The 26,686-nt window shown below is 55.2% G+C and overlaps 1 long non-coding RNA gene across 2 annotated transcripts; it reads right to left on the reverse strand.

Moving 5' to 3' along the window:
* Positions 1–3,630: 3,630 nt before the first annotated feature.
* On the reverse strand, positions 3,631–26,185 carry LOC140603201 (uncharacterized). 2 transcript variants are annotated; one of them, XR_012006259.1, is made up of 3 exons: positions 26,044–26,185; positions 16,782–16,900; positions 3,631–4,203 (listed from the first exon to the last, which is right to left on the reverse strand). It is a non-coding gene; the product is annotated as an uncharacterized lncRNA (long non-coding RNA). The 2 variants fall into 2 exon arrangements; XR_012006260.1 differs by lacking the exon at positions 16,782–16,900.
* Positions 26,186–26,686: the final 501 nt, after the last annotated feature.

Here is a 26,686-nt window from a genome sequence, read left to right on the forward strand (position 1 = left end):
TCGGGGTCCTTGGTCCTGCCGCCACAGGGCCCAGGGGCCTCCTCCGTCCCAGGTGCCTCCTCCGTCCTGCCGCCACCATCTGGAGGGCCCCGCAGGACTCAGGCAGGACGCAGGTGCCACCGGGGGGGTGGGGGGCACGGCAACCGCATCCTGATCCGGTGCTGCAGGCCAGCAGCCTAGACGAAGCCACATCAGTGTCCTTGCGGTGCCCGGTGCAGCCCCCCTGAGCCCACGAGCCCCCACAAGCTCCGCAGCAGCCCCGGGGCCCTGAACCATGTGCGGGGCCCCTGCCCCCGGCCCCGAAGGGGAGCCCGACAGCAGGACCCCGTCCCCTAGCAGCCCCCACGTCAGCCACTCGCAGCGGGGCCACTTTGCCCAACAGCCGTCCGGCCCGCCTTCAGGAAGGGCAGTCCCCGTCTCGAGCCCCGGCAGTCCCGGCAGACGAGGCTGGCAGGTCTCAGTCCCGGGTGCGGCGTTTCTTCCCTCCCGTCTTACAAAGAGCCGTGTGCACGGGTGTGGTTCTCCCCGGTGAGGCAGCCGCGGCGGGCGCTGCTGGCCCGGAATCGCCGCCCCCGGAGCTCGGGTGCCGGTGTCCTGGGGAGGCCAGGGACGGAGGGACCACGGGAGCCGCCGGCCTCGGAGTCAGGGACGTGGTCTCCGAGCCCGGAGCTCCTCTCGGAAGGGGCTACGCGGGCGATCCCGGGGCTGCACCTGCGGGTGGGGGGCATGACATCGACACCCCCGACCTGAGCTTGGTTACCCGTTGCCGCGGTTGGTGAAAGCGCAGCGAGCAAACGATCAAGAGGAAGAGGGCTCAGGTTTTGGGATTTTTTTTGGAAAAAGGAAAAAGAAAAAACTGGATGCACAGTTGGAAGAAAGCGCAGTGGACACTGACCCCGAAGTGCCTTCCTCTCCGCGGTCGGCAGGGCCGCTCGGGCCGGGCGCTGACCTCAGCTCCTCTAAGCGCCGCCGGCATCTTCCCTGCATCTCCGTCCTCGGGCCCACGACAGCCGGGGGTGCACGTGGGCATCTCAGGGCTGTCCTGAGGCTGAGGCGGCACAGGGTTCGGCGAGCACGGAAGTCCTATCACCCCCCAACGCCCACTTACGGGGTAAGGCAGAAAACCAGAATAACCCGACTTCCTTATTTCCTGACCTGTACAAACTCAATTAACTAGGCCTGATGATCCAGTAATCTGATTTCCACATGACGCCGTGTTCCTTTCCTTCATTTTTCTGGAGGCCAACGCTCTAATTTTATTTGCAGCATTTGGGGGGAAGGAAAGTCCAACGTCTAATTTTTCTGACAAATGATTCAGAGCTATTTTCCTCCGCTTTGTAGGAGACAAACTGGAGAAGCAGAAATGGGAGCAAGTCTTATAAATACATGATGGTTGAGCTTGTCCTTAAGGATCATAAACTACTGAAAAGAAATGAAGCCACAGACGTGTTGGTTTTATTTCGAAAGCTGGCTAACAGACGGCAGTAAGAGTAAAGGGCTCTAAAAAAAAAAAAGAAAAAAAAAAGTAAAGGGCTCTAAAAAAATAAATAAAAATAAATAAATAAATAAATTTTAAAAATTTTAAAAATTTTAAAAATTTAAAAAAAGAGTAAAGGGCTCTGCAGGAAGGACGATAAAAAGAGAGAAAGAATCCTGGGGAAGACTTAAGGGACAAGGAAACACCCAGACGCCGTCCCCCGCCTCTTCCCAGACATCAGAATCCCTTGTTTGCTGCTTGCTCTCCGCGCTGGTTTGGATGCTTAGTAACCACCAAAGCGCTGAGGTTATTAGCTGACAATCTGTCACCGTGTGGCTTAATAATGGCCAGATTTCGCCCAATATCCTACCCACTGTTTCGCCCTCTGGGTGCATTAAAATATCCCCCAAGTGGAAAACCGCAAGTTAAACTAACAGCAGAACAAGAGGACTTTACAGGTAGATGATGTGCATTTGGCTGGATTTCGTGACCTCCTTTCATGTCCTTGCAGAATTTATTTAAGCAGGTGGGAGAGTCAGAATGTGTTAGCTCACGAATTTTTTTTTTTTTTTGGGGGGAACTGGAACCAAAAAAAGAAAAAAAAGAGAGAAAGAAGGGAACAACTTTGAACCTACGTCTTCACCAGCGCGGCCCCCGTGCCAAGCTCAACCTCCGCGGGCTCCCCGACGAGCCCTCCCGTCCAGGGCTCCCCACGACACGGTCTGTGTCCCCGCAGGCCGCGATTGAGCTGTTCCCATGGCCAAAGCCAGGTGGAGAAATGGGACTAGTGTGAAGATAATTTTAGGCCAGAATACAGGCCAAAACCAAACACTGGTTCTGCTCAAAACTGCCTGGCTGTCCTCATTTCCTCACTTAGCCGTACATGGAGAGACGCCGCCCCCGGGACTTGCCAAATGACAAGAGCCGTGCCCATTCCCTAGCAAGAGTGATGCAAGGTGGAGACCGAGCTTACCAAGTTGGGCAAAGCCTTGCACACCTGGATATGTTAACGGGAATGAATGTGCTGGGCTGGCACAGAGGGCAAGAAAAGCCTCCAGTGGTTCATCTTCTTGACCTAAATTGGCAGATTTACGGGCTATATCCAAAGTCCTCACAACTGCATAAGGGGCTGTGCTGGAAAAAGGCCGTCAGCCCCGGGAAAGAACTGCCCGGTGGAGCCTCGGTACCAAACCATTCGCGAAGTTGTACGCCGCGTCCTCCGGGCCTGCGGCGTCCAGACGCCAAAGCTAATCCATTTGGGAGGAAATTGTCTCCTCTAATATCAACCCGGTAATGCCAGTGGCCACAATCCAGACGCGGGATGTGAGATCGCAGGTGCAGTCTGCTCCCGGGCTGTAACGTGCCAAGGTTAGGGATGCAGCCAAACCATCTGGACAGGGGTCAGGCCAGGCCGGTGCTGATGGCACAGGCGCCACTCAGACCGGGGTCAGATGGTCTCCGCGTGGCTGACGGTGGCAGACTCCTCGACCAGCTCCTCGGGGTCCTCTTCTCAGCTAGACCTTGACCCTGGGGTCCCTCCTTCCCCTCCTCATGCTGTCTCTGGCCTCCGAGCCCAGTCTCACCAAGAATCCCGCCAAGTCAGTTTGCTGAGGACCTCCCGGCCCCCCAACCCCGATACCAGTCACCTCAGGTACCTGACCGAGGTCCTCACTGCTCATCTTCGGTGCCTCCCAGGCTTACGGACACATCCTTGGCCTGCCTTCAACAAGGCTCCGGGGGGTCATCTTAGCAGGCGCCCCCCACCCCGACACACCTCCTAGTGGTTTCTGTTCACCGCCCCTGACCCTTGCTGCGTCCACCCCCGCTTGTCCTTGCCGGACCTGCAGTTGAGGCTCCTCTCCCTCCTCCAACTCGACGGCCTTGGCACCTACGGCAACAGCCTGGAATAACGTCTTCCTTGACATTTTAACACATAGGAATAGTTTTTTTTTTTTTTTTTTTCATGAACAGTAATGACTGTGTTGCCATAGGAGCCAAAGGTCAAGCATTTTGGTGACAACAAATGCCCCTGTCTGCTCAGCAGGGAGCCTTAAGTTTTCCTTTTTGTGATTACTTTGTTTAAATAAACTTAGCAATGACTTAGTAAACTGTGGCTTCTTCCTACTCATTTAACAAAGAGCCAAAACTGAGCATTTTAGTTCTGAGGCTTTATCTTTAAATAAACTGTTTATTTTGGAATAATTTTAGATTTTTTAAAAAGATTTATTTGTTTATTTATTTATTTACTTATTTACTTATTTATTTATTTATGACAGAGAATTTGCAGAGGTGACGCGTCCTTTTCATTATGTGGTCACGTTTTTGTGATTATGTTGAGTGTTCTGAGTATCACAAATAAGGGCAGCTTTTGCTCATTACTTTCAGAGCTGGACTCTTCACGCTCCAAAGCTATCCAAGGGGAGACCCACTCCCCCAGGCAGTCGTGGGAAACCATACAGAGGTTTCACGGTGGAAGGCGGGGAAGGGGAAGGAGGAGAAAGGGCTGAATGGCACACAGCAAAGCACAAGTTGGAGGACAATCCTCGCTGACAATCCGTGTCCCTCTCTCGCAGGAAGGTCAGCCCGTGGCCTCTGCACGCCCGGGAGGCCTCTGCAGCCCACCAACGGCGATCCGGCTGGTCCCCCCAGCTCTCTCCTGATGCATCTGTACGCCCAGCATCTGGCTCAGCAGAGGCCATTCTGATGATCCATTTGCACAAAAGTCACTGAGGAAGAATAAATCATTTTTTTCTTTTTTTAAAAAATATTTTATTTATTTACTAATGAGACACACAGAGAGAGAGAGAGAGAGAGAGGCAGAGACAGGCAGAGGGAGAAGCAGGCTCCATGCAGGGAGCCCAATTCAGGACTCGATCCCAGGACCCCAGGATCACTCCCTGGGCTGAAGGCAGCGCTAAACCGCTGAGCCACCCGGGGATGCCAAAAAATCATAATTTTTTCTTTTACATACACAAAGTGTATTAAAATCTTTTCTAGGGGATCCCTGGGTGGCTCAGCGGTCCCAGGATCGAGTCTCGCATGGGGCTCCCCACGTGGAGCCTGCTCCTCCTTCTGCCTGGGTCTCTGCCTCTCTCTCTCTCTCATGAATAAATAAATAAAATCCTAAAAAAAAAATCTTTTCTACTCACAATCTCGTAGGCAAAACAAAGTAAAACAGAAAACCCAACTCCAATATAAATCCATCTGTGCCCGACGGCCTGGAAAGCGGAGGCACGCGTCCTGGCCCGCTGTCTGGGGAGGAGGACGGAGGAGGAGCTGACCTCGCCTGAAGGCTCCGGCGCGCCCTGCCCTCCCTCGTAACCCCGTTCACGGGACTCCCAAGCTCACTCACTCCCTGCTGTCAATCTGCTGCTCGCTCCCCCTCTGCACCCCTGAGAGCCTTCAGTGGAAACAAATCTAGACATGGGGGGGGCACCCAGTCATTCATGCCATCACTCAACAAGAAAAGCATTCCTCATGTTTAGTTGTGAGTTCAGGTAGTCCCTGCCCTTGGCGCAGCTTTTCTCTCGTCATGTTTTAAGTCCAGAGAAGTTTTCTAAGCTCCTACAACATGTCCGGGCCTGGGCCAGACCCTAGGGATAAGCAGAGATTAGAACAGGTCCCATCCCTACCCTCTCGGAATCTACGGCCCAAGGGGCATCGAAGGATCACACCGAGCTCCTTTCGAGCTATGATAAGAATCCCGACGACGCATCAAGGAAAGAAGGGAGACCTGCTGTGTGAGAGCGAGAGGGCGAGAGCGAGGGGGCGAGGGCGAGGGGGCGAGGGCGAGGGGGCGAGGGCGAGGGCGAGGGCGAGGGCAAGGGCGAGGGCAAGGGCGAGGGCGAGCTGCGGGATTCGGGACGCCCAGAGCAGGAGATTCACTGCCTGGAAGCGAGGTCAGGGAACGCCTCTCTGGAGGAGGGACCGTTACGGGGACCTGATGGGTGAGGGAGTCAGTGGGGCTGACTACGAGGAGCCAAGTGCAGGCTGGAGGGAGGGCCTGCTGGAATGTTCTAGAACCTGGAGGGGACAGCACGTTTGGAGCGTCGGGCTCACGCGGGGCCCGTGAAGACCATGTGCACATTGTGAGTGCCGCCCCCCGTGAGGTGCGGACGGACCCCAAGTTCTCAGAAGAGCGCTGTGGGACTGAATACGTGCCCCCCCGACCCCCCAGCCAGCCTGCTCCTCCTCCTCCACACCCGTGGCCCGGGAAGGACAGCGAGGCAGTGGGCCCGGAGGTCGGCTCCCTGACTGCACGTCGTTCCCACGCAGCCTCAGGTACAGATCAAGGCTCAGGTGCCTCTCTCAGAAGAAGGCAAGAGCTACATCTGCTCCCCGGGCACCCCTCCCGTCCCTGGGCACCCTCTCCTGCCCCCCAGGCACCCCCCACCCCCCGGGCACCCTCTCCTGCCCCCGGGCCCGCCGGCCTCTGAATTCACACGTCGCAGGCTGCACTGCTTGCCGCGAAGCCTCGCCCCGGTCCCCATCATCCCTCCTTGAGCCAAGACTTGGCCTCAAGGCTCCCGTGACAATCTGGGCTCCTGCCTCGTGAATAGTATGACGAGGCCCATGTTTTCGCTGAGGGTCTGATTAAACACCAGGCAAAGCCGCAAACCCACAGGAAGAGTAACACCAGCGACAGCAGCGGTGGCAGACAGGTGCCCGGGCTCGAGCGGGGCAGCGCGGGAGGAAGGGGCGGAATGTTCCCGGCGGGGAAGGAGGGCAGCCAACGGCATCCGAGCCCCAGCCCTCCGGCCACAAAACCTTCCGGACTGCAAGGGACGAGCTACCCAAGCCAAGCCGGGCGGCGAGGGCCCTGCCCAGGCGTGTCGCGCGAGCCCTAGTCCCTTGGGTGAGCTGGCGTGCGGCCGGCCCCGCGGCTCCAGGGGACACCGGCCGAGCACTCCCATCGCCAGGGCTGTGCTCCGGGCCCAGCACCGCCCTCAAGGCGGAACCGACAGACAGAGGAGGGGACGCAGAGCGAGCACCTGGGCTGTGCGGCCACGCGGGGACTCGGGCCCACGCCACGACCCTGCGCCCCAAGCTCTCGCCCCGGCCTGGCCCAGCTTGCTCTCCGTCCCCCTGGCTCGTCCAAGGCCCTGGGACACCCACAGTCCCTCAAGCGGCAGGTGCTGGGCCTGCTCAGGCTGGAGCACCATGTCCCACCCCCCACCCCCACCCCGCTCCTCCCCTTTATCTGGCGACTTATTTATCCCTCAGGAACTAATGCAACCGTCGCTTCTCCATCAGGCAAAATAGTTGCGCCGTCTGCCGTGGGCCGCACCCCACTCCCGCCTCGGATGCGGGGCCCACGAGGCTCGGCTGCGACACCCGTCTGCAGGTCGGGGCCCCCCAGGCCGCTCAGGACGCCGCCAGTGCTCAAGCGCCGCTGCCTGTCCTCGGTGCGGGAGGCTGCCCGGGCAGGGTGTCCCCAGCAGGCGTGTCCAACATCCTCCAGGGGCAGAGGGAGCACCGTGCCAACGACCCCGGCGACCCGGCTGCCTTCCATCCTCCCGGGAACTGGCCGTTCCGAGGCGTCCGGTGTCGTCGGGGCTGGATCCCCGCGAGCAGGCCGTCAAACAGGCAGCTGCCCCGTCCCAGCGAGGCCGGGGAGCCGCGTCCACCTGTCCCACCGCCTGCCAGCGCTGGGCAGGGCTCCGGACGGAAGGCCCACGCGACGGGGCGGCTCAGGGGCGCCGCAGGCCGCAGCTGCTCCTGGAGGGGTGCTGAAGGCCTTCACGGGGGCCCTGGTGCCGAGTCAGACGCCGGCCCCGAGCACTCTCGGCAGGAACACCCCCCGCCCAGGGTGAACGGGAGCGCAGCCGCTCCTCCTGCCCCTTCCTCCGCAGCCACGTGGGCACCGCTAGGGACAGGGAGCTCTTGAAAAACAACTGAGCCGTGTCCACATCTTCAAAACCAATAAAGACCCCCACCAGCGAACCTAACACCACCCAGAGCTGTGAGCAGAGCAGCATAGGGGGAAACACCACTCCCTAAAGACCTGGGGAGCCGTACGGCTTTGGGACACTTTGCCTCTCGTAGTGCAGAGCGCGGAAAGGGACGCGCAGGTCCCGGGGCTCCAGCACGACGCTGGAGGGGGGCCGCGCGGCCGACGGGGCCGGGCCCAGGCTGGTGCCCCCGCTCGCCGGTCCTGGCAGCGCGAGGCCGCTCCCGTGGGTCCCCTCCTGCAGGAGCAGAGACCCTGGCAGCGCCCACCGCGGGGCTGGGCAGGCAGGTGCTGGGCGCCTCGTGGGGCTCACTCCCCGTCCCCGACCCCCTCGTCTGCAAGCGGCTGAGCCAGGGACCCAGAGCAGGGTCGCGGGCCCCAAACCCAGCTCTCTGCACACCTGGTGAGAACCGGAGTCGCTCCCCGCCCAGCCTGAGGGCTTCTGGCGAGTGCGGGCCCGTCCCGTTATGGATCTGTGCACGGCCGCAAGCCTTCTACAAATCCAAACCCAAATACGTAGGTCGCGTATCTCCCAGAGCGATTTAACGTCACCCCAGCACGGCCTGCTCAGAAGAACACCTCTGCCGGCCACTTAATGTCATAAAACCACTTAGCAGAAAGCAAAAAGTCGACAGAGGATCACCACCAGGTCGCCGTCCCGACGGCATCTGCAGAGGCCAATGGGGCCCGGAGAGCAGCAGCAGCGTCTGTCCGAACCCCTCCCGAGGTCCCCGTGCTTCGAGGCAGGCTACGCAGCCTTCTGGAGGGAAGACGCACATATTTTTATAAAAAGCCGTAGGCTGCATGCATGTAGGACTGGGGGGTCTCGGCGTCCGGGGCTCCCTTGCTGGCCGGGGACTAGGTGTTCTCTGCTCAGTACGGCGGGCGATTCTGAACTCGTGGAACAATCCTTCAAATCTGGACTCGAGGGAACGCGTGGCCCATCCTCCCACAGAGTTTCTCCTGCAGACACTAGGGTAGTATTTTCCATTTTTAAGCCGTGTGCCACTAGTCTGCTTAATTTTGGATCACGTATCTGGGAAGCTCAGAGTTTAGAGACTTCAGCTAACACAAGTGGTTTCCAAAATACTGACCTTGTGCATTAAAATGCGGCCTTTAGGGCACTCGACAAAGGAGACCGTCGCGGAAAGAGCACGAGGTCAGGACGTCAAAATACCCACGACTCCCCCCAGGGCTGTCACCGACCCAGCCCTCTGGCGACACATCTCTGACCTCTTCTGCTACCGACCCTACAAGGATTTCCTTGTCTGTCCCTAGAAAGAGCAACCTCTGCCTTCGTGGGTGACCAGAGCGGGACATGGGTGCACGCAAGGCAGTCTGGGCATTGGGAGCCATAGCTCGCGGGAACTGGAGGCAGCCCTACTGCTGGCACAGGCACACCCAGACCATCCTGAGGAGCCATAAGGGTTTTCAAAGAAAGAGGAATCCAGGGGGGCACCGGGGGGCTCAGCAGTTGAGCATCTGCCTTCAGCCCAGGGCGTGACCCTGGGGTCCCAGGTTCGAGTCCCGCATCGGGCTCCCTGCATGGAGCCTGCTTCTCCCTCTGCCTGGGTCTCTGCCTCTCTCTGTGTCTCTCATGAATAAATAAATAAAATCTTAAAAAAAAAAAAAGAAAGTAAAATTGTTGTTCTCACATTTTTTAAAACTGAGAACCCATATTAATAGAGAAAGCTCAGTTATTTGGGAGGTTTTATTTACCCAAACATTTAATTCTTCATCCTTGTTAAATCAAGACAAGCCTATGTGTATCGTATCCATTTTCCACGCCATACGTTGAATTTCTGCCTTGAAAGGATGCTGTGCAGCAAGGAGGCGTAGACTGCATTAATCCAACGTCCCTTTTAAAGCCAAACTGCTAATGCTCTCAGTTTGGATCCTTCTCCACCGGGGCTTAAACCTAGATTGTTAGATGAATTTCGATCTAACCACTCCCTGGGCTTCCTGAGTTCACACAGCAGCCAGCTAATTGCCTATGTGCGGACAGATCCGTCATCAAAAAGAAACATCAAGTGCTGCTTAAGTTTGACGATGCTAAGGAAGTGTATTCTGATAAAAATAAAAGTCAAGAAAACTTGTGAACAATGTAATGTGCACCGTAAGGAGCCAGGCGACGCGGGCCGTGACTTCCCCTGCAGGCGGCGGCTCGGAGCTCATCACAACCACTAGGAACCTCCCTCGGGGTCCTTCGTGCTTTGTGAACCTGAAGCTCAAATACACCCTCAGCGCCGCACGTGGAAAGCCCATCGGCTGGTTTAGGACACTGGGCGAAGGGCAAGGCCCCGCTACACATCGCTCATTGCGTAGTTGGTTTCAAGACAGCGTTTTTTTTCCGGTCGGGCTTTATGAGTCCAACACGGGTCAAATCTGGGCTGTTAACCTGTAGTGTGTAAAAGACAACGTACTGAATGGGAGAAAGTATTCGCAAGTGACACATCTGACGAAGGGGTAGAGCCCAAAATATAGAGAGAACATATGAAACTTAACACCCAAAATACAAATAGTTTTTTTTTTTTAAGATTTTATTTATTTATTCATGAGAGACACAGAGAGAGACACAGGCAGAGGGAGAAGCAGGCTCCATGCAGGGAGCCCCACGAGGGACTCGATCCCGGGACCCTGGGGTCACGCCCCGGGCTGAAGGCAGATGCTCAACCGCTGAGCCACCCAGGGGCCCCTATATTGGAATCCTTAAAAATTGGAAGGATAAAAATCCTTTGCTGCAAGCAAAGGACGTGGATGCCCTCCCAAACCTGGCTGCTACCGCCCAGAGTGTGACCGGGACGGGCCCGGCTTACGAGGGACGATAGATGCGGTCACTGGGGGCACGGACCTGCTTTTAATTTTCTGGGCTGGTTCTTGCAAAAATGGTGAACGATCTCTTCCACCCACTATGAGAAGTTCCCGACGGGGACGGAGCTCAGAGCTTCAGAGGCCGCCACCCACCCCCCGCCCCATGCAGGCCGGGCGGGAGGCGGCCAGGGCGCCCCGGGGACCTGGGAGCGTCCGCTCGGCCTCCTGACTCGCCGGGGGCACCGGGGCTCGCCACGCCTGAGCCGCTCTCCCTGCTCACAGCCGGGCCCTGCGGGGCGCAAACCCCAGCTGGCCCATCTGCTTCCTCGGCCGGTGTCCCCGGGAGGCCAGGCTGTTCTCCGGTGTCGGAGGTGGGGATCGTTTTTCCGACTTTAACGTTTTCTTGTCACTCTTTTCATTCTGGAAGAATTATCATAAAGAGCAATCTTCCATGGAAAAGTTTGGTCATCCCAGGCATGTGCCCCAGACCAGACACATGAGCTGGTTGACTTGCTCAACCTTCTATAACCTCAGATTTCCCGATTAACTCCTTTAATCTTAATTGTTTTAGAGAAAAAAAATCAAAGCCTCCAAAGCTCTTTCCTCCTAGTCTCCCGGGCACCGGTGCTGGGTCCCAGGCGGTTTTACCCCATCACTTTGGCAAAACAATGGCTCTCCCTGGGACTTCCACGACATAATGAGGCTGTTCTCCTGCTTTGTGACTTTTTATCTCAGCGTCAACTCAGTTCTTTCGTTTATAGCTTTAATTTTTTTTATTCCTTTGAGAATAACCCAAATCAATAAAGACTCAAGACAGCACCGCTCGCATTTTTTTTTTCGAATATTTCTCTTGCCTATATAAGCAAAACTAAGTAATTAAATCTCCTGTAAGAGGAATTGTATTTTTTCCAGGGAAAAGAACTTCAAATGTTGATTTTTTTTCACTGGGACCTGTAAGGAAAGCTGCTAATTCCAAAACAACACTGACTAGGTAGGTATAGAACCAAATAAATGTCCCTGTTCCACCTAATTAATGTCCTAGTCAGTAATCAGAAGATGTGGATATGCATGATTATGGATAATTAAATATTCAGAATGTCCAGCTTTTTATTGGGAGCAAGAGTTGAACCTTAGAAATTACAGGAAATGTATGAATTTGTTGAATATTAATTTTCCCCGAAAACCACCTTCTTTCTCATGCTGCCTGCTCCTTTTAAAATTCTTCTAATTAGGGACGCCTGGGGGGTTCAGCAGTGGAGCGTCTTCGGCCCAGGGCGTGACCCCAGGTCCCGGGATCGAGTCCTGCATCGGGCTCCCTGCATGGAGCCTGCTTCTCCCTCTGCCTGTGTCTCTGCCTCTCTCTGTGTCTCATGAATAAATAAAATCTATTTTAAAAGACTAAAAATAAAAGATAAAATTCTTCTAATTACTTTGGTAAGGAAGGATGCAGATAAGAAAGGAAGGAAACACGCATCCCACCCACGACTATACGTATACCTGCTGCACACGCACGCACACTCTTCACACCAGCAGACAGCGATCCGTGGTTTGGGAACGTCACAATCTCTAAAGTTTCCTGTGGAAGATTCCTGTGACCTCCCATGTCCCCGCCCAATAATGCATCTCACACAGGGGAGAAGAGACTTAAGGGAGCAGGGCGTGCTTTCCCGCAGAGGACGGCCTCGTCCGCACGAGCGTGGAGCTGTGACGTTCACCCCCGACTCTACCACGGGCAACCTGGGGAGGGTCCTTCACGGGCCGGCCTCGCTGCGGGGGTCATCGGCATGGGCTGCCCGGGCCTCCAGGAAGACGCAGGGGAGCCCCCGGCCCGGGCCCACGAGCGGGGGCACAGGTGGAAATCTGCTCTGGGCAGCGACCGCTGAGTGAGGCGAGGCCTTCCTGAGCCAGGGGAGCCCGCGACTAACCCGGCGGCCGGTGCCTCGTGAGGACGGGCCCCCAACACACTCGGGGGGTGGACTGAAGCGGGCGCTTGCACAGCCCTGAGCCACAGCGCCCCGGCCACAGGAGGGCCCTGCCCACACCTGACTTGCAGTCTCCAGCCACAGAACAGGAGGGGACGCACTGTCCTGACACCCTGGGAAGCCGAGACAATAGCCCGTCTGCACTTGCCCTGCCGGGCTGCTGGACAGAACCCAGGGGAGCACTCAGGCCACAGTGGGAAGGGGTGGGCACTTAGGTGGTGCTCGTGGTGCTCATGGTGCTCAGTGGTGCTCATGGTGTTTAGGTGGTGCTCAGTGGTGCTCATGGTGCTCAGGTGGTGCTCAGGTGGTGCTCAGTGGTGCTCATAGTGCTCAGGTGATGCTCAGTGGTGCTCATGCTGCTCAGGTGGTGCTCATGGTGCTCAGGTGGTGCTCATGGTGCTCAGTGGTGCTCATGGTGTTTATGTGATGCTCAGTGGTGCTCAGATGGTGCTCAGTGGTGTTCATGCTGCTCAGGTGGTGCTCAGTGGTGCTCATGCTGCTCAGGTGGTGCTCAGTAGTGTTCAGGTGGTGCTCAGTGGGGCTCATGGTGCTCAGTGGTGCTCATGGTGCTCAGGTGGTGCTCAGGTGGTGCTCAGGTGGTGCTCAGTGGTGCTCAGGTGATGCTCAGTGGTGCTCAGGTGATGCCCAGTGGTGCTCAGATGGTGCTCAGTGGTGCTCATGATGCTCAGTAGTGTTCAGGTGGTGCTCATGGTGCTCAGTGGTGCTCATGGTGTTCAGGTGGTGCTCAGTGGTGCTCAGATGGTGCTCAGTGGTGCTCATGGTGCTCAGGTGGTGCTCAGTGGTGCTCATGGTGCTCAGGTGGTACTCAGTAGTGCTCAGGTGGTGCTCAGTGGTGCTCATGGTGCTCAGGTGGTGCTCAGTGGTGCTCATGATGCTCAGTGGTGCTCAGATGGTGCTCAGGTGGTGTTCAGTAGTGCTCAGGTGGTGCTCATGGTGCTCAGGTGGTGCTCAGTAGTGCTCAGGTGGTGCTCAGTGGTGCTCATGGTGCTCAGGTGGTGCTCATGGTGCTCGGTGGTGCTCAGATGGTGCTCAGGGCCCAGCCACCTGCTGGCATCTGCACTGCTGGGAACCGGGAAGGGAGCCGTTCCCCTTCCACCCAGGAGGCCACACTTGCCCTCTGATTCCTCTACCTCTGCACCCTTCCCAGGACTACCTCACCCGGGCCTCCGTGTCTACAGCAAAACTTCATCTCCTGAACACGTGCAGCTGGGGGGGCTGCCCAACGGCAGCAGGCTGCTGGTAAGGCGGTCACGCTTCCTTTGCAAACCTCGCACTGCTGTGTGGTCCTGGGAAGCAGGTGAAGGACCCCTTCCCTCCCTCCCTCCCTCCCGTGCTCTCCACTGGGCCCTGCTGGTGCCCGGGGCATCCGCCTCCTTACCAGTGCGTCCAGCTCCCAGGCCACTTCCCCTCTCAGCACGGTCTTGCCCTTGGGGCCACCCTCTCGAGGCTCCATGCCCCGCTACCTGCCGGGCCTCGCAACCGCTGAACCACTGTGGCCCCTGCAGGTTAAGGGTCACTTCTCTCAGGGGTCACAGTGCTGGGAAGCGACACGAAGGGCTGGGGGCTCTGGCCTCAGGGGACTCCTACTCCTGTATACACGAGATGTGTAATCCAGACCCTGCAGTCTACATGCTGGAGCTTCAGGTTCCTCAGTTCAACTCAGTAAGTACTGAGCACCTGCTGTGTACACATTCACACGTGGGGGGGCGGGGAGCGAAGCTAAGACAGCACCCTGCTCTCCAAAAGCCACGAGTTCGAAGGGCGACGATGCAAACAGGTGAAGGGGAGACTTGAACTTGCAGGATACAGAGCGTTCTGGTTGGCAGACGCCGCCGTGAGGCTTCTAGAATGAGAAACTGGCCGGGGCGACGGCCTGAGGGCATGCGGCCCATGCGTCCGTCTTGGGGAAGCCTGTCTAGCCTCTCGCACCACGATTACCCGCACCGCCTTTCCCTCCCTCTGCCTCTACCTCAGATCTTAAGCCACTAGTCAAGGAGTTTGGACTCGTTCCTGGAAGAAATGGGGGTTTCTGGAAGATTCTTTTTAAAAACTGAATAATGGAGAAAATGAATCCTCTACAAAATGGAAGAGAAGAGGGTAACAGACGCTTATGGGCCCTTTGCTCCATTTCAAGAGTCATTAGCTGACGACGACTCTTTTTCCGGAATGTGCCTCCACCCGCATCTCACTCTCACATTATTTTGAAGCAGATCCCGGCACGGCGTGTAGCTCCGAGGCGTGTACACACGACGGCGTGTAGCTCCGAGGGGTGAGGGGTGTCGTTGAGAACACGCAGGCTGCGCCGTTACCGCACTGAGAATGATGATACGCTAACGCCGTCGGCTGTCCGGTCAACGATCGAATTCACAATCCTCTTCGTAAACATCTTAGTTCATTTCTCCGCGTTTTGGGTTGATCCAACTAAGGTCCACGGCTGTGGCGGCTGCTGCCTCTTAAAGCTCGTTTGTCGTCGATAAATCCTGCCTTCCCACCTTCCTCTTCATCTCTCTTTTTCCCTTGCAACTCATTTGTCGGAAGAAACCACCTGCTTGTCATGAAGAGGTGTCCGTGGTCGGGAGCTCGCGGACTTCATTCCTGTGGGGTCACTTAGCAGCTTCCGCGGCCCTCTGTATTTCCTGTGACTTGACAGTTGGATGCAGAGGCTTGATCTGCTACAGGTTCCTTCCGATGCGGCAAGGCCACTTCCCAGGGGCCAGGGGGCCCTTCCACCGGGAGACGAAGACCTGCTGTGTGGCTCCCCACGGCGCTGGCCGTCACCGGGGGTCAGGGCCAAGACCCGCGAACTCCTCAGGCGACGCGTATGGTGCTACTCTATCTCCACCTCGCCATCGCCATCACCATTGCCATCCGCTGGCGGGAACACCTGTATAAGATGCTCATCCCACCATCTAATGGTTGGTGACCCAGGGATACACCTCATCAAATAAAGGCAAAATAAGACCAATCAATCAATCAAGAATTTTAATTCTTCCTATTTATCTATTATTTTTCGAAATGTGTTGGTTCGTTAGCATCCCCCACTGGGGACAAATGGACTTTGAGTCACTATTGCCTTGTGTCGGTGTTGTAATTGAGTCACGAGCCTGAGCCCTGGGACTCAGCCCCCGGCAGCCACCCACACTGACGCTCAGCGGTTCCATCTTTGGCCAGGGGGAGCCTCACGAAGGGTTCTGAGTCCTTGTCACAGGAGCCCGGTGGTCTCTGATAGCATCCTTGCCGTCTGTGATGACAGGATGTCCCAGGCTCATCCTCTGTAGTTTCTAACTCACGCCTGGAATTAACTAGTCCTCCCAGGAGCCTTCATTCTTTTTGGTGGAAATGAGATTAATGAGCCACAGCCTGAGCGCCTGGAGGATGCCAGCAGATTCAGGTCTGCTTCCGCTCCTTTGGAGGGGGGCAGGCAGGGTGGCCTGACCTGAAAGACTCCCAAAAGGGAGGTGAGACGGTGAGAAGGGAACGGGTGGCCAGTCGGGAGCTACTGTGACCGGCTAGGAAGGATGGCAAGGCTCTCCATCAATCTGTGGGTGTGGGGACGGGAAAGAGGCTCAGAGTCGGGGGAAACTTTGGAGGCGACGTAGTCTGCTTTGTCTGTTCAAGACAGTGGGGACGAAGGTGGGTAAAGGAGGACAGACCTGGGTCCAACGCCACGTCTCACTCCTCAGCTTCTGAGGCTCAGTGACCTGAACCGTGGGACTGCGGGGGTTGGGACGGTCTGCCTTGTGGGGTTGTTGGGAGCATGAGACGAAGCTGTAAGGGAAGCGCGCATCCTACAATGTGTGGTACCTGCTCCAGCTAAACACAAGGCGAAATCTCCATCCCACCCCAGCATGTCTGGCTCCCTTTAGAACGTGAAGGGGCCGGCCTACATGCTCACGGACTGTCAGTAACGCTCCAGCATTTGCCTAAACCACATTTTATTGATTATCTTATTGGAAAGATGATGTATCAGATTTAATGTTGCCAAAGAAAAGCAGATCATGCGCTCTTCTGGGGGCCACTTGTTTTCTTACATCTAAGAGGACACGTTTCACTATAGAAAAGCTCAGAATAATGTTTTCATTTAAAATTGCTCCCATAAGTGACCATCAAGTATTGAAAACAAAGAATCTCAAATACTGACCAGTTGAGTCAGAGTCTCTTAAAACAGTGTCCAAGAGAGTTGTTCTGATCGATGATTTATGTAGCGCTCTGGTTTCATAAAATAGAATATTGCTTTAAGTCAATTCCTTCCCAGAACCTTCCCTGCCCATTACGTCAGTGATATCCTGTAAACCCCTCGAGGTTATTTGCTTTTCTGAGATACGGGTTTTGATGGCTCCATCAGAAGGATTTCCCAATCAAGATATTGAGGCTAGAAATAGCTGCGCAGCAGTTACGAGAGCCACATTAAGTGTTGATAAAGGGGGATTAAAACAGTGACAATATCTCTACTCTTTTAATTGTGCAGGCAAAACAAACTTTTTTAACAATTTCAGACAATAGAAAAGAGCATAAAAACTGAAACTAACCCAAGGCTCACCTGCCAGAAATAACCACCGTATTCTTCTAAATGATTTTCTCTACAGGCACGCACATAAATATGTCTTAAATATTTCATCACGATGTACATTCAGTCTGTAGCTTGCTTTTCTGATACAACTGTGAAATATAAAGTTACACTTATTAGTTCAATATATTGTAACCAGCTAATGTGTTTGTACAGGAATGAACCAACCACCTCAGAATTCCTTTTTTTTTTTTTTTTTTTTTTTTTTTTAGATTTTATGTATTTATTCATGAGAGACACAGGCCGAGGGAGAAGCCTGCGGGGAGCCCGACGCGGGACTCGATCCCGGGACCCCGGGGTCACGCCCTGACCCGAAGGCAGATGCTCAACCGCTGAGCCCCCGGGTGGCTGCATGGCTTTTAAGACTCAGAATCCGAAGCAGTTGCGTGCTGTTGCGCAGTTGGATGGCCGTGCAGTGTATATTCTAGTTTCTCTGACTAGCACCTCATGGTTACACATTTACATGACTTCCGATGTATTAATATTTTTAAAAATTCTTAACCAAGACCAACAGACTCTGAATCAGGTCTGGGTGGGTGATGGATACATTCTCGTCAATCTCTGTGTATGTTTATAGTTTCCATGATTTAAAAAAAAAAAATGGTGCTTGAGGGCAGCTTTTAAAAAAACCATTAAAAAAATACATGACCGTCATTAATGATATTTAATTTTTTAACAAAAATCTCGTAAATTTCCTCATCTCCAAAACCACATCCCCGTCTCTGACCACCCTCCGACCAGTACTCAGGGATGTAGCAGTTTGCCCTCCTGCAGCAGCCACACTTGCCTCTGAGATCTGGGGAGTCTTCTCTCGTCAATGTGGATGACTTTTCCTTCCTTTTCTCAAAAAAGTGTACCCGCATCGCCCTAATGAGAGGGAATGCACAAATACACTGCGGTGCAGCTACTCTGGAAAACCGTCTGGCAGCTCCCCAAAAGTTAACCCTAGAATTGCCACAGGCCCTGCTTTCCACTTCATTCTGGAATGGTCTCCCCGCAGAGCAGAGGCGGGGGCAGGCGCCCGTCCTCCGGGGTCAGGCCCACGGCACCTGATGCGGCCTGGCCCACCCTCCCAGCCCCAGGGCAGGCCTACGGTCCACTGCCACTGACTCCCTGGCTTACCGCCAGGCTGCTGTACTTCAAGGTGCCTGAGGGCCTCCCCCCTCAAAAATCTGCAAGGGGACCCCACTGAACAAGCTAGGCAGATGTTTTTAGTATCATCTTTCTGATTCTTTGATTTGTTTAAAGGCTGCTCAAGTAATTTCATTTATTTATTCATATGAGACACAGAGAGAGAGAGAGAGAGGCAGAGACACAGGCAGAGGAGAAGCAGGCTCCATGCAGGGAACCCGACGTGGGACTCGATCCCGGGACCCCAGGATCATGCCCTGGGCTGAAGGTGGCACTAACCACTGAGCCCCCCGGGCTGCCCGGAGGCAGGGCCTTTAAGGTCACACTCCTGTTTCCCCGCTTGCTAGTGACGAACTTCACCTTCCACACGCAGCATCAGGATTTACTCGAGCCTCTCAAGCATCACTGGAGGCTGCCGACCACTCCTTCCTTCCCTTCGGCTCAAATCGCCTTCTATCATCAGGTTATTTTTACTTATTCAGAAGATTCTCAAAAATGTTCAAATAGTGAAGGTATCTTTTCTAGCTGAGCTCAAAGGTGACATTTTCTTAATTGGCCAGAGAACTTAAAATACTTCAGCTATTTCTTTTTTTTTCCCCTTTTCCTTTTCTTCCTCTCTCTCTTTTTAATGTTTCAGCTATTTCAAAGCGATATCCATGAGAAACAGTCTTACATTTTTAAAAGAAAAATAGTTTTTATGTGCATCGCTCAAAAAAAGAGCTGATTTTAAAGTTTAGCTTTTGTAATCCTCAATGAAAACCAAAGGCTGACTCACATTTTTTAAAAAAGCTATTTGGAAACACTAGACATAAGCACCTGAGAGTAAGCAAGTTTGCCAATGTCTCATGTTGGGGTGATCTAAGGCAAAATTTGAATTACGTCTTCATTTTGCCAAGACTTAAAAATGTATCTTTTACAAAATATTTTATTTATTTATTTGAGAGAGAGCATGAGCAGGAGAGGAGCAGAGGGGGAGGGATAAGCAGGGTCCCCGCTGAGCCAGGAGCCCGACATGGGGCTCGATCCCAGGACCTGGGGTCATGACCTGAGCCAAAGACAGATGCTTAATGGACTGAGCCAGCCAGGTGCCCCTCAATTTACCTTTCACAAACCTGAAAAGGCTTTATATTCATATAAATTTAAGGAGGCCTCTTTCATCTCACCCCTACCCCCACCCTGTACCCCTCCACCCCTCACTCTCTCCTCTCTCTCACCCAAAATGAAACTTGATGCATTTTCCATTAGCAGCAGCAGCAGCAGCAGGGGTAGTTTGGTCTTTCGTAGCCCCCAATAATCTTAATTATTACCCCCCGCTGCCCTCCCCCGACCACGTTCGGCCATCTGATAGTCTCTCCGTCTCCCGTAACACATCACCCCAGCCTCGCCCATGGATCCCACAGAATTTCTGGAGCAGCCCTGGCTCCTTCCTACTGCCCATTTCTCACCCAGTTTCCACATGTAATTTGATAACCACACGTATGCCCCCACCAACATTTCCTAGAACGTAAATGATAAATGATCTTATATCCCCGGAAACCGATCGTTCCTTCTCCGGCTCAGGCCTGTCCAACTGCTCTTCAAAACACGGGACTTCCGGGGCTCTCTCCTCCTGGACGCCGGCCCTATCAACCCTGCCACCCCTACGACGAAACAGCCAGGGTTCCTCGCGGGTGGGGTGACGGCAATATTCGCCTTGACGTTGCCTCTCAAGCAGCACACCCCCCGGTAGCAAGAATTCCCAACTGGCAGTGGGGGATGCACAACCCCTGGCCTCTTCCCCAGGCCAACAGAGAGGTGTGAGAGGTGTTCAGGGCACCAGGCTTCCCGAGGCCCCGCTGACGAACAGACGGGCATCGAGGCTCTCCTGTCATTCTGACATGTTCTGAAATCCTCCCGTAACCGACCCACTACGTGGACTCCGTGGAATGGTGGTGTCCTAACCATTTCCCTACATCCAGACAAAGCACCGGAGCTTCCGTACGGTGAAGAGAGCATCCTTTAATCCTTAGGATAACCGTTATTGTTCTTCGTAAAGAATCCAAAAGACAGCACGAAGAAAGACTCACACGGCAAGACGTGTTCAACAACCAGACGACTGAGCCAGGGTAATGGCATCCGTCTGCCATCCCTCTGCGGGGGCACAGGCCTTTCTGGCAGAAACTGCAAAGATCCCATAAGAAGCAAAAGCACCAGCGGCGATCCGTCACGGGCTATGCTAGTAAGTGACCGTCTGTCAGTCCCGAGGTCGTGCTTCTGGACACCACGACACCGGCAAGAATATCATAATTTAAAGGGGGGAACAGACCTTCATCACCCCAGTCAACCAGGGCCAAGGCACACACAGAATTAAACACACAGTTTCCTCTCCTCAATTCCTTCCATGCCCAACACCTGCACTAAAGCTCCAACGTCCTGATTTCTTCCCCGATAGAAAACAAGATCAGGTGCCGGAGCTCGGACCCCAAGTGGAAGAGGTCGTCATTGACGTCGTGCTCTGCTCTGCAGCTTACTTTGCGACGAGTACACAGGTTTCTAAGTATCGCCCTGGGAACTGGCCGCTATTTCCTCCCCGCTCCACAGCTACCTTTTCACAGGTTCGCCCGATACGGAAGGTGCAAATTTCCACCACAGTCTGATCGCTTAAGGGTTCTTGTGTTTGTTTTTCCAATTTGCCTTGAGAGTCTCATATACTGCTTCGGGCTTCATACCTGCAGGTTCCAGTGTACCCACAGACCCACCCTGCAGGAATTATGCAAACCTTACACAACTAATATTTGTGAGGTGTATTAGGATCCTGGCACATAAAAGAGCACTGAAATCCAAAGCAATTCTATAACTTTGTTTCTAATCGGTTGCCAGCTGGATTCTAGAAGCTCCTAGTTCCAGCTCCCAGGCATGAACACTGCTACCGTTTTATGTATAGTTTTTTTTTTTAAAGGAAAAGTCACATGAGGCTAAGGTAATGTAGCTTCAGGAAGGCTCCAGAAATCCCAGTTGTTCAGAAACACGTTAACAATGCACAGTTATTGGAAACGCAATCAGAGGGGCACCTGGGTGGCTCAGCTGGTTGCGTCCGACTCTTGATTTCAGCTCAGGTCATGATCTCAGGGGCTCGGACCCGCCTTGGGCTCTGTGCTCAGGTGGGCATCTGCTTCAGAGTCCCTCTCCCTCTGCCCTCTGCCCTCCTCCCCTGCCCGAACACACTCTCTCTAAAATAAATAAATCTTAAAAAAAAATAAACGCAATCAGATTAAAACCTTGCACTGGAGAGCTCCTCTGAACTCTACTCCGTCCGGCTGCCATCCTGGAGGGAGCTGCCCTGAAACCTCCCCGCCTTCCCGTGAACAGACTGAGAAGGAGCCGGGCAGCCCACGCCAGGTGAGGTGTGGTTAGATAAAGCCAATCTCCTCTCAAGCCCATCGTATAGATGAACCATACATAAAAGGCCAAATGCACGGCTTCTAGGTGACGTACATCGGGATGCCGGTTAGATTTGGATTCAAGATAAACCATGAAGAATTACTTAGTTCAAGTGTGTCCCAACTATTGTGTGGGACACACTTCGAATTCATTGTTTATTTGGAATTCAAATTGGACGGGGCAATCTATTTTTACTTGCTAAAACTGGCAACGCTAGCCAAAGGAAAATTAAAACAGCTTATTTTCAATTGACATTGTACTACCCTGCACCGACGGAAAACACAGGCGGAAAAAACTATGTAATTGTCTATTTTGTTGTAACTATTTCTGGTACTTAAAAGTGGCAAAGGTCTCAAGGTTTAGAAATGACATCAGAACAGGTAAAAGGTAGAAGAAAGGGGCTACGCGGGTGTAAGGGTCACGCGGCACGTGTGAAGATCCACACGCCAGGAGATGTGCTGTGACACAAATTCTGTGATTTAAATAACTTAAGCTGTGACTTAAAGCAAAGTCATGCCGCACACAAGTCAGTCTTATTTATGGTCACCTTCACTGGACGGTACCCACCAGCCCCGCACGTCCAAGGGAAGAGCGATCACTGCCAAAGGCACACACTCTACTCGCCTACCTCTCTCAGAATTGCCACCGTCTTCTAAATGAAAACATTAATTTTTCCAAACTGTTTCATTCAGTGTCTTACAGCAAAGCAAACATCCGATTCCCGAACTAACACGTCCCATTTAAGCGACAGATGCTTCCGAAAGGAAGCGAACTGTCGGCAATGCGATGGCAGGATTCCGTTCGCTTTGGTGTTGAGACCGCCAACCCGCGTGGAAACACTTCTAAAACGTCCCTTTCACTGTGGCAGCGGATGCTGCAGCCACCTCCCCAGGCCCCGCTCTCACAGGGAAAATTACTGCTTCACAAAGTCTGACCGAACACCGCAAACCCTGGGCCAGGGTCCTCCTCATAAAAACACAAGCACGCTTAGACCTGGCCCAGGTGTCAAGGTGAATCCGAGACATGCCCATTACTAATGCTTTTGGGCTCTCTCGAGAGCCATTCTGGATCATTCAGGTACCGTGAGCGGTCTTTTCCTAAGTTCTTTGATCTGATTCATCCAAAATGTGTGGTTCTGGGAATCTGACTTAAAGGTTTACTGAGCTGGGCCTTCCAAAAGCAAAACACTTTGTGGAAGAAGTCAAGTCCTCGGTAAGACTTTACTTCTACTAGTCTTTTTTTTTTTTTTTTTTTTTTGACTGTTGTGCTAAATCTGAGCTGGCACATTATTAGCCTTTTCAAATTAGGCACATAGTAGGCTCAGCTGAATATTTTCTTAATTTGCACATTAAGGTTTGCCACAACAGCTGGCATCGTGCTGCAATGTCAGTGGAGATCCTCGATCTACTTAGCCTGAGCACACGCGCAGAAGCTCTGCCTCGGAGAGGATGACCTAACGGGCACTAAACTCCAGCAAACACTATTAATAACGTTAATAGAAACAACAGTGGCTAACATTTATTGACTGCTTCCTAAGTCCCATGCGCTCTAAGTATATGTAATCATTTAAGACTTCCAACGACCTTATGAGGTTTTATTTCCCCAATTTTGTAGAAAAGAAAACCGAGGATGGTTAAGTTACTCGCCCTAAATGACACACCTGGCAAGTAATGTTAGCTTTGCGCCTGGGCAATCCAGCTGCAGAGCCTGCGGGCTTAGCACTCTGCACCACTCCCTCAGCAACCGTATCAGAGGGCGGAGAAGCGCTTCCGCCTCGCAGGTCAGGTGTCACGGGGAGGAGAGGTCACTCCTTGGACGTGCGACAGACCTCGGAGGAAAGGAGGTGACCCGGCTACAGGAATACGAGTGACCCTTCACCCCCCACTCCCAAGCAACCACGGGCAACCTCGCCGTTCTCATGAATGTGTGCGCGAGGCATTTATGGTTCACGTAGAGGCTTTAGTGTGCTGATGAGAAGGTGTCGACCCGTATCACATTGTGTAGGGTGGGGTCTCCCTTCAGGGACAAGGCCATCCTAGATGTTAGTCACCCAGAGGAGAGCTGTCAGGCCAGAACACAGGCTCTCTAGCTGGGTGGTTGACTGCACTCTCGAGCTCTCCTGGTTTTGGTCCACAAGGGCCAAGACGTGGGCCTCGGTGATGGGGTGGGATGCGATAGTCTCTGTGGGGAGTGCAGGGTCATGAGGTGTGTGCCTCTTTTACCTGCGCTTGTTTCCCTTCTGTCCTCCTTGAGTGTTGGAAAAGACCTCTGGAAAGTTCCAGCATATCTCAGAGGTCTCAGTGAGGGAGTTTTTAAATAAATGGGGCCATAGAAGAGCAGAGGGTGGCAATGGTGGTGGTGGGGAAAAGAAGAGAATCCAGATAGGAGAAGGAGAGGGATGAAGAGGAAGCCTGCTGCAGCCTGCCATCCTCCGTCCCTCATCAGCAGCCGAAACTTGGGGGTGCTGGCCTATACTCTAATTCAGAGGAGGTGCTCCTCTATGCCTGTACACAGAGATGCTGGAGAATGGTCTACAAAATAGCCATGATGGTTCATACCACGACCAACTTCGAAAGAACTGAAGACAGTCCAAGCGTTCGCTCTTCCTTCTTTTTAAAATACGAGTGAATAAATGTAGACATTATGGTCGTTGACCATGCCCACATACGTGCAGGTGTCCACAGACAGCCGCAGGAAATGCTGTGTATACACTGAGTGCCTTTATTAAGCTAAAAAAGTCCCCTGCCAAACCTTATTCCTGGCTCAAGGAAGAATCACCTTGAGAATTTTACTGGAAGGGTAAAAAAGGAGCAGGAAGAGAAGAAAGTGGAAGAAGAAGGTGGGGGAGAGGGAGGAGAAGGAGGAGGAGAATAGAAGAGAAGCCATCAGTGTGAACTAAGCAGAGCCTTACCGAGACTGATGGGGAGTGAGGCAGTTTCATTTCAGGAACCCTCACCCTCTCTCCTTTACCAACACATCTATTGTTTTTTTTTTCCTAGAAAAGATATTTTGGTTCCTGAAAACAGCCTACCTTGGGATGCAAAGAATCTCATGAGATATTTACACCAGTTTTTATGTTATTTTTCTCAAACCGACTGTAAGAAGCTCTAGCAACACAGAGATCTTCAAAGAGGGAAGGCCGAAGCTTCAGGACTCGGTAAGGTGTGCACGGGAACGTAACTATGTCTTCTGGGGTCAGGAGAGCCCCAGAACTGGGAGGCTGCGGTCGGCTCGGCTCGGCTCTGACCACCACCAACACCCCCCAACCCCACCAACCAGTGTGTGGACGCGGGTGAGGCTGCTCAGTGGGCCCAGCAGCCCCTCGCTCCAGCCACGGACAAGGGCAATACTCTCATCCCCAGAATAGCTGGGCTAAGCTCTAAAACTGACCAAGGAAGAGAAAACGTTGCAGCTCCTTAGGGAAAAATGCTACCTACGCTGCCTAGTAGGGCTAATGCAGGTGCCGCCAACTGCCAGGGCTGTCGGTACAAATTAAGACGAGCCACAAGATAAAACCAGAGGAAAAACCTGCCACTGGGGGATCCCTGGGTGGCGCAGCGGTTTGGCGCCTGCCTTTGGCCCAGGGCGCGATCCTGGAGACCCGGGATCGAATCCCACGTCGGGCTCCCGGTGCATGGAGCCTGCTTCTCCCTCTGCCTATGTCTCTGCCTCTCTCTCTCTCTCTCTCTCTCTCTCTGTGTGACTATCACAAATAAATTAAAAAAATAAAAAAAAATAAAAACCTGCCACTGGCTCTACTGGCTCACTGGTCTCTCTGAGCCTGGAGCTTCATGGAGAGATTCCTAGTGAGGAGGGAAGTAACGGAGCCTTTCACGTCCTTTAGTGAACGAACACCTCCTGCTGGGAGGGTCCCTGGAACTGCCTCACAGGGCAATGCCCTGGGGGGGGGGGATGCGCACCCGCTGGGGTCCCCTGGGACGGGGCTGCCCCCCGCTGGGCCCCGCGCTCCCAGCCCCCGGAGCCTGCGGTGTAGCCGGAGCCGCCCCGGGGTGTTCGGGCACCGCCCGCGGACGCGACCGCGAAGGGCGCGGATCCCAAAACCAAAAGGGGGGTTTCCTGGGCTCGCAGCACGCAGAGGAAGCAAAATACAGGAAACTCTCATCTCAACTCGGGAAACTTTCCCGCAAAATGCTCGTCCTTAGGGAGCGGCCAGGAAAGCCCCAGCTGCTCCTCCAGGCGCCCCCGGGACTCGGGAGGGAGACCGCGCGGGCCGGGGGCGGGAGTGGGGGTCCCCGGCAGGGCGGCGGCCGCGGGGTCTGCAGACCCGGTCCCCGCACCCGGCGGCCCGCAGACTCGGCCTGGCCCCTCCTCGCGGCGCCCCGCCCCGCCCCGCCCCGCGTGTTCGAGCCCCCGCAGGGCCCCGCGCGTCCGGGCCCCGCGAGTGCGTTCCGGGAGCTGAAGCCCAGCCGAGCTCCGTGGGGCCGGGCCGGGGACCCGGGAGCCGCCTCGGGGCCGCGCAGCCGCAGGGGTCCGGGACGCACGAGCCGCCGGGGCCGCCGCGGCGAGGGCTCCGGGACCCCGGGACCCCGGGAGCGCGCGGTCAGCGTCGCCCCCCGGGCTCGGGCGCCAGGCGCGGCCACCTGTTCCGCGGAGCCGCTCTCCCCAGGCGGGCCCAGCCCGACCCGCGCCCCGGCCCCCGCCCCGGCCCCGCCCGCCCCAGTACCTGCCGCGAGGACGCAGAGCGCGAACACAGCCCTGCAGACCATCGTCCCGGTGCGCGGCGCCTCCCCCGCCGGGCGGGCTGCGCGGGGCCGCGGGGACGGCGGGCGGACAGGCAGGCACCGCGGCGCGGCTCCGTCAGCGGCGAGTCCTCCGGCGCCCGGCGCGCTCCGGCCCCAGCCCCGGCCCCCGCCCCGCGCCGCCCACCGGGGCTCCAGCCCCGCCCACCAGGGCCCAGCCCCGCCCCCGCGCCGGCCCAGCCCCGCCCACCGGGGCTCCAGCCCCGCCCACCAGGGCCCAGCCCCGCCCCCGCGCCGGCCCAGCCCCGCCCACCAGGGCCCCAGCCCCGCCCCAGCTCCGCCCACCAGGGCTCCAGCCGCGCCCCGGCCCCGCCCATCGGGGGCCCTAGCCCCGCCCCAGCGCCGGCCCAGCCCCGCCCCGCCCCCAGCCCCGCCCCCCAGGGCTCCTGCACCGCCCCAGCGTCAGCCCCGCGGCCGCAGGACCGCCCCCGCGCCGCCCCTAGCCCCGCCCACGTAGGGGCCCCACCCCCCAGCCCCCCTACGCCGTCCCAGCCCCGCCCCCTAGCCCCGCCTCCCCGGCCGCCGGGCCGCCCCAGCCCCGCCCACGGGCCCTAGCCCCGCCCACCG

Source organism: Canis lupus, chromosome 13 (assembly GCF_048164855.1).
Source record: "Canis lupus baileyi chromosome 13, mCanLup2.hap1, whole genome shotgun sequence".
Lineage (NCBI taxonomy): Eukaryota > Metazoa > Chordata > Mammalia > Carnivora > Canidae > Canis > Canis lupus.